Here is a 7,308-nt window from a genome sequence, read left to right on the forward strand (position 1 = left end):
TATTCCCCTCAGTTCATTTAGTGATGGGAAACTTCCTGAGTGAGTTCACCCCCGAGCCGCCTGAGCCGAGCTTCAAAACCTGAGGCCTCCTCACATCTGCATCTGTTGAAATACCACACTCCCAGACCTCCCCAGCAATTACACCAAGTAAACGGTTATTAATGTGGATCAAAATCTGAACACAACTATGTACAAACAGCTGCAATAAAATCACCTGGTAAACAGTCACAAGTTAGGACGACTTCCAGGTACCTGAGCAAATTCTGTAAAAAATCTCAAGCATCGTCTTAGAAGTTTACTGATTATAGTAAATGATGCTTGGTTCATACAAAACATGATTATAGCCTGTTTCCATTCAGAATTGTGGGAAAAACTTTCTGTGGTTCACTTTTAGTTAATTTTTATTCTGCTTCATGAAGGTGAACGTGGGCCTGTGCACAACTAAAAGACGCAACACGGCTCTGAAAGACTGAAATCTTTTAAGGAAAACGTGCACAAGACCATTGAAACCTGGAAAACCAGGACTAAACTGCTAGAACGTTCCTTTTTAAACTGGCTTTGGTTTAGTGTTTGGTTCTTTAATTTTGTCGTGCTATGGGATTTTTTGACTGTTTTCTAGTTTGTGTATTTCATTTTGGTGCAGTAGTGTCACCGTGTTCAACCATGGTTGGTTGATTTCATCATCCCCTCGTCAGTTGTCTGCATTTCATGGTGCATGCTAAGGTGGTTTACAACGTTTGAGTGATGGATGAGACACAAAGCCACCGCTAAAAAAACAACGGCTTTTCTGCGATTGAAATGAGCAAACACAGACACACTGAACCTGTCATTTTTTTTTACGCTCTTATTTTGAAGGAGGGGTTTCCATGAACTACGTTCCGAGCAGTTCCCATCAGATGATATGCGAATGTTCCGTGTTTCAATAAGTGAGGGTCACTCGCACTGTTTAGTTTGGACTTAAACAAAGAGAAAGGAAAACTCCCGTCGTGCTGCAGCAGCAGCAGCAGATGTTACACTCGCACTGACTGCCAGTACACAAAAACCCTGAATACACAAATATCCAAGCGCCGCACTTTGAATCCTAGGAAAAACACAGGCTGCCATGTAAGAAACATCAAATATCCCAAACCCCTCGAGGTTCTACCCAAAACACACACATGGAAACAATTACACTACGTATTTGTTCTTGGTCAAAAAAACCACCAGCGTTGTTGCATAAAACATGGCAACAGTTGGGCCCAGATTAATCCCAGCTTTGATTCAGAAGGGCCACAGCCACGTGCACGCTGATCAGAAACAACATGACCACCTGTGCAATTTAGTCCAATCCGTCAGTTTTTAGGTTCATAATTCCACTGTGTGTTTATGGTGGAGGTCATAAATGGTGGTGGAGTCGCACTGGAGAGTATTATGACAAGAAGTGGTTCTAATGTTTTGGCCCCCTCATTCATTTAAATATGGTGGCCAAAACATCAGGACCATCTCTGCTCGTGATGCACTGCATTACCCTGTCATGTCAGTGCCTGCCAGCAAAGTGGTACTTACATTCCATAATCAGCATTTTTCTGTAATAATACTTGTACTGTCTTGAAGCTAAAGCTGCTGATCAAACTTAGCTCAGCAGGGAAGAAAATGTGGAGGCGGATCAGGGAAAACACCGGATGGTGTAGCAGGAGCGACTGGACTCTCAGCAGCACAGACGCGATGCTTTTGTTTGGGTCTGTTGTTTGCAGGCTCTCGTTCCTCACCTCAACCAAACCCTTTTATCGGAGGTGGCAAAGCTAAGAAGTAGAAGTACTAGTGGACAGTAAATACATGCTGCAAACTGTGCAGTGCTTTGAGTCCAAAAGTAGCAGTACTGCAGTTATTTATCAGAGTTCCTGAAACAGACAAAATATTGCACCACTGTTTAATTTAAACTCTTTATAACCTTAATGAAAAAGTCCAGATTAGTTTCTGCGAGATTTAAATGTTCAGTTCATGTTCAGTTTAGTTCCAGTACAGATTCACATCAGAAAAAAGAGGAAACTAAACTGCAAACAAACCATAAAAGGTGAAAATTGATTAATAGTAACCGTATCTATCAATCAAACTTTACACAGCTTTCAGACAGATTCGTGCCGTTCAAAGAGCTTCAGAGATGATTAAAAGTTAATAAAAAGGTAACAAGCAAAGACTAATAATGCCTGCAAAACAAGAGTATTTCAAATATAAGAATAAAATCGAGAGGTTGACCAATAAGACATAAAAGACAATGACCAACGTAGACAAATAAAAGATTAAAGATAATACATGTAAAATTATCATGAATGAAAAATGCTAAAAACAAATTAAAACAGGTTAAAGCAATTATGAACAAAACATAAAAATGACACGAGAAGAAAGTTAGAAAAAGAAAAAGTATGTAAATAAATGCAATAAATGAAGAGCACAACTAAAACATACCAACCAGCCGTCAGGCTGCAAAGCTGAGTTTTAAGTTTGTGATTAAAACCATGTTCCGAGATCCTCAGACTGTTCCAGCGGCTCAGAGCACGAACACCTAAAGAGCACTTTGGAACAACTCAGAGGATGTGAGAGCACGGACTGGTTCATACAGGTCAGTGAAGGACCAGGAAGTGCTGTAACGAAAAGGAGAAGAAGATTCTACCACTTTACGTAGTAACAGATACTTCGTCTACAGCAATACGAGCGTTTGTGAGCTCAGCAACACAATAAAATCATTCTAATGTCAAATCAGTGTTTCATTAGAAGCTGCTCTGCATCACATGTCACAGGTCCACGGTTTCTGTTTCACCTCCATATTTGGTGCGAGACGAAGACTTGATCCTTTATTTAAACTGTTTTCTGCTCTCACACACCCAGTGGTCCACATTGAGGGGATTAAGTGTCTGGACTGAGGGATCCAAATATTTTAATCACTTAATCTGGACAAAGATGCACTCGGGCCCTTCGGGGCTTCCTACATCTTGATGCTCTTTCCCCATTTGTTTTGAATCTTCCGAGATGGAAACAGGAAAGGATCCTATCTCCCTGTGGAGATTAGATCCTGGGACCCTTGAGGTTCCACATGAATGTCCCGAGTGGACCCATTGTTAGTCTCCAGAGCTCCACACAAACATCCCCACCCGCCCAGAAGTGGCACAAAGTGGAGGAAAGGGCAGGAAATGTCAGAAATAGAGTTTTAAAGTAAACAGGCTGAAAACAGCAGGACAATGGTGGCCAGACGCTCCGTCAGGCTTCCAGCAGTTTTCCTCCAGCTTTTCCTCCACAAACGGCAGAAAACACGTTTCAGTCCACCCTGAATCACCCACAATGCATTTCTGGAGATTTCAAGGCTCCATTTACCGGATGGATGAGGCAGACGTCACCGTCTGTAAGTTCCACCAATAAGCGTTTTCAGCCAAGCAGCGAAGGATGGACGGATGCTGGCACTGGTCCGACAGTTCTGGCTCAGGCTGAGATACAAAGACAGTCCTCAGAAGCCTTCATGTTTTAAAGGTGCTCATGAACCTACACTATAAGTTACAGTGACAGTCTTTGAACATCACATCACTGCCCTATTTTCTTATAGAAATGTGTGAGTGAGGCTCAACCTACTGACCAATCAGAGAAGAGCAACAATTTCCTCTTAATTTACATGTTTTCTTTAGCTTCTTATTCACTGTATTTAACTATGATGACCTGAAGGGTGGAGGAGCGTAACAGGTTCAGAGTCTCACGTTAGCGTTCGATTACCATACACACTGTGACGTAACCAACCTACGATGCGAAAGTGAAATGTTTTCAGACTTATTAAAAACCAGGTTCGTCCCATTTGCTTTAAATTTCACTGGAAACCACCTGAGCTGACTGGACATGGTTTAGAAAGACGTTAGGTCCCAGGAAGTCCCTGTAGACCTGCACCTTAACCCACTGTAGTGAAGCACAGATCAGAGTAAAGACAGATTTCTTGAGCTCTGGATGTTCTCAGCACAACGCTTGTGCCTCTGACCTTTCCCACTTTAATTTTACGCAGCAGCATGGCTTCCATCATCGCCACGACTCCTTAAACCTCTATTATCAGCCCGAGCTCCACAGCTGAAGACTGAAGCAGAAAGCCCCTGTTCCTGAGATGCTCCCACAGTCCCAGTCCCTTTGGCAGCATTTAGATGTGCTTCTTTAAAAACCACAGGGGAGAAGCCGGAATAGCTCAGTCATGGCTGGGCTGGAAGCTGTCATTTCATTTCCCTCCCGGCGTCTTCGGTGTGGTTTGACGGTGGGGGCTCCTTTCTACAGCTGATCAAAACACCATTTTGTTGGTCTTCTGCGTCCCCCAGGAGCAGACGTGTTTACAGTGGATTTTTGGACGGCTAAGACAGACTTGACCCTAACTCCACACACACTCAGCTTCCTCACGTTGTCCGGATCCTCGTGTAAACACAGCAGAGTGAAATCCCAGTCTAAGGCTGCAGGTGCCTGGATTCTGTGGTCGGCTCCCAGGAGATGCCGTGCGGAAATGAACGACTTTGGGAAAAGTTCAGGCTGAACTTCCTGCAAATTCTGTTTCTGTATTAGCTCGGTAAACAAACATGAAGCTTTCAGATGGAGGGAGGTGGACAGGCGCCATCAATCCACTATGAGTGTCCACCATTTAAAAAAGGCTTTCGTCTTGTTAAAGGGCGTCACTGATACTGGACTTGCTTGTAGTTTGGGTAGCACATGGACACAATTGCCATTAAACTTCCCCGTATCGAAATATCTCTCTACTTCTAGCTGAAAAATGCCTCCAGATGACATCACTCAGATGATGTCATCTTGGTGGTGCTTGGTGCTGCTTTCCCAGAGCTCCCCCAGATGACATCATCTGACTCGTAATGATGAAAAACTCCCCCGGGTCATGTCATCTGGAGGAGTTTTATTAGCTCAATATGTTAATATGGGGAAGTGTTAAAGCATGAATGCATATTAAACTAAAGCCATAGAAAGCAGGTTGAAAATGGATGAGACTCAGCCACTGCATTCTTCTCATGCCTGCAGGCGTGAAGAGTTGAACAAGAGATTTTAGATTTTTTTAAAGATTTTTTAAGATTTTAGTTTTGAATTTGCAGATAGAAACTTTTTTTTGTTTGTTTCGTTCTTTTTTGGAAAAAGTTAAAGCGTTTTCCTGTGAAACATGAAAGCTTCTGACTGGACAGAATGAATTATTGTTTCTACCTAATTTGGCTTTTTTCTGCATTTTGTGACAAAAAAGAAATAATATTTCAATAAAAAATATCCTTATATCTTCACCTCACACCTTTGAGCTGGACAGAAATTGTAATTTGATGAACTTCAAAGCAGGCAGCCATCAGACTTTTAATAAATTGTAAAAAAAATGCACGTTGCACATTGACATTACTCATTTGCGCTAATTTTACCTATTTTTTTATCTTTTTTGTTGCTGTAACAATTAATTTCCTTTAAAGGCTCAATGAAGTATTTTATCTTTTGTCAAATTTCTCATGTTTTATACATCATTGGTTTTATCTGTTTAATCTAAATCTGTATCTAATTTCTAAGTTTTTTTTTCATTATTCTTTTTTTATAATTCTGAATGTATTTTGATCCTTTATTCCTGTGTCTCTCTGTTGAAGTGCATTCATGTGTATGAAATTCGTCCTCTTACAGGTGCCCAACATCCTAATGAGATTCATTCCGACTCTGTACATTTTGTTGCACAGCTTCATTCCACAAATTGGGCCAAATTGTTCCAAGTATCCGATAACCATAATTAGTATCCATCATGATACTAGTTATGGTTTGTAAGCACGCAGTGATTCCCATCCTGCTTTCAAATTGCTCCTGCACATGAGTAACACGATCAAATGCAGGGGTTGTCGTTTCTAATGTCATCAGTTCAGAGTTCACTGCCCTGCAGCCACACTGCCACCGCTTCACAGCAGATGATTTCACCTCCACTTCCTCCATTTCCACTAATAGGGAAAGGACACTAGGGTTTATTCGGGTTTATTTCCACCTTATATGACAAACCACACGCCGCACAGCCAACAACACGTTCACGCTGATCATTTCCACCATCTCCTGGAATGTGAAACGAATGTGGTCGTGTGCCCTGGGTTAGAACAAAGAACCATGATGCCTCTGCCCAGTCGCTGAGCTCATAAGCACCATCTGAAGAGGGGATGATGATTGACTGCAGCCCATTAAACCCCTGGAGATCCCTGCAGCAGCAGCAGCAGCATAAAGAAGCACATTAGCAGCTCATCCACTGCTGGCTAATGGCTCTGTTAGTGTCAGTCCTTCCATCAAGGGATTCATGGTTTTCTCGGATCTCTGAGTCACTTGGTGGCCTTTGACCTCGCTGTGCTGTGGGGGATGTAGCTGTCAGCTGGAGAGGATCCATTAACTTCATCATTTTCTGGATTTAGGATGTCAAGTTTTAAGTCAATATGACCTCGAATGGCTCTTTTTTACAGTTTGTCTGTCACAGAAGAGCTGTTTAACATCTGATTTGTAAAGGAGGTTAAAGAATGTTATAGTCAGTCTGTTGTTTTGTACAATCCACAGTTCATGTATTTCATCACTGTGTTCTGCCATTTTAAAACATGTTTATTCATCACATGTGGACAATGCAAAGACAACCATGTCCCTCAGCCATACTGTGGTGCAGCAGGTAGAGTGGTCTTCCTTCTCCCCCATCGGTGTGAGAGTGTGTAAATGGCTGAATGAGAAGCAGTGTGACGTGCTGTGAAGTGCAAACCATTAGCCATTTACCATAACTGCTGGTTCAATAATGATGCAGCTGGAAGGGTTGGAGATAAAGTAACAGATGACCTCCATCATCTGGTGGGACAGTCCCAGCTAACAACCAGGGTTACACACAATAAGTACAACGTTACCCGAAGTTCTCTTTGTTTTCCAAAGTTATTTTATCCTCATTTTCCTGTGGAGACTCTACATGTTTTTCCCTTTTTTCGTTGTTTCTTTTCAGCAAAAGTTGCTCAGTTTATTCAACACCCGTCGCCGCCATGTTTGTTTTTGCAGAAGAACGTGGGGGAATTTCTGTTCTTCAACGCAATGAATTAATGAGGATTTTACTGTCCAGCAACTCAGTCTAGAAGCAAAGCTGTTAAGTACTTGTATCATTACTCGATAGCATTAAATACTCAAATGTACTCAGTCCGAATAAGAAGCGTTTACATGTGTAGAGCTGAAAAACTAACTCCAAGCAAGAACAAAAATCACTTCAGGTTGTTCGTGACACCTGGGCCGTGCAGATCTACATTCGTCAGTCAGACTAATTCTGAAGTATTTTCAGACTCGTCA

The sequence above is a fragment of the Channa argus genome, chromosome 15 (assembly GCF_033026475.1).
Source record: "Channa argus isolate prfri chromosome 15, Channa argus male v1.0, whole genome shotgun sequence".
NCBI lineage: Eukaryota > Metazoa > Chordata > Actinopteri > Anabantiformes > Channidae > Channa > Channa argus.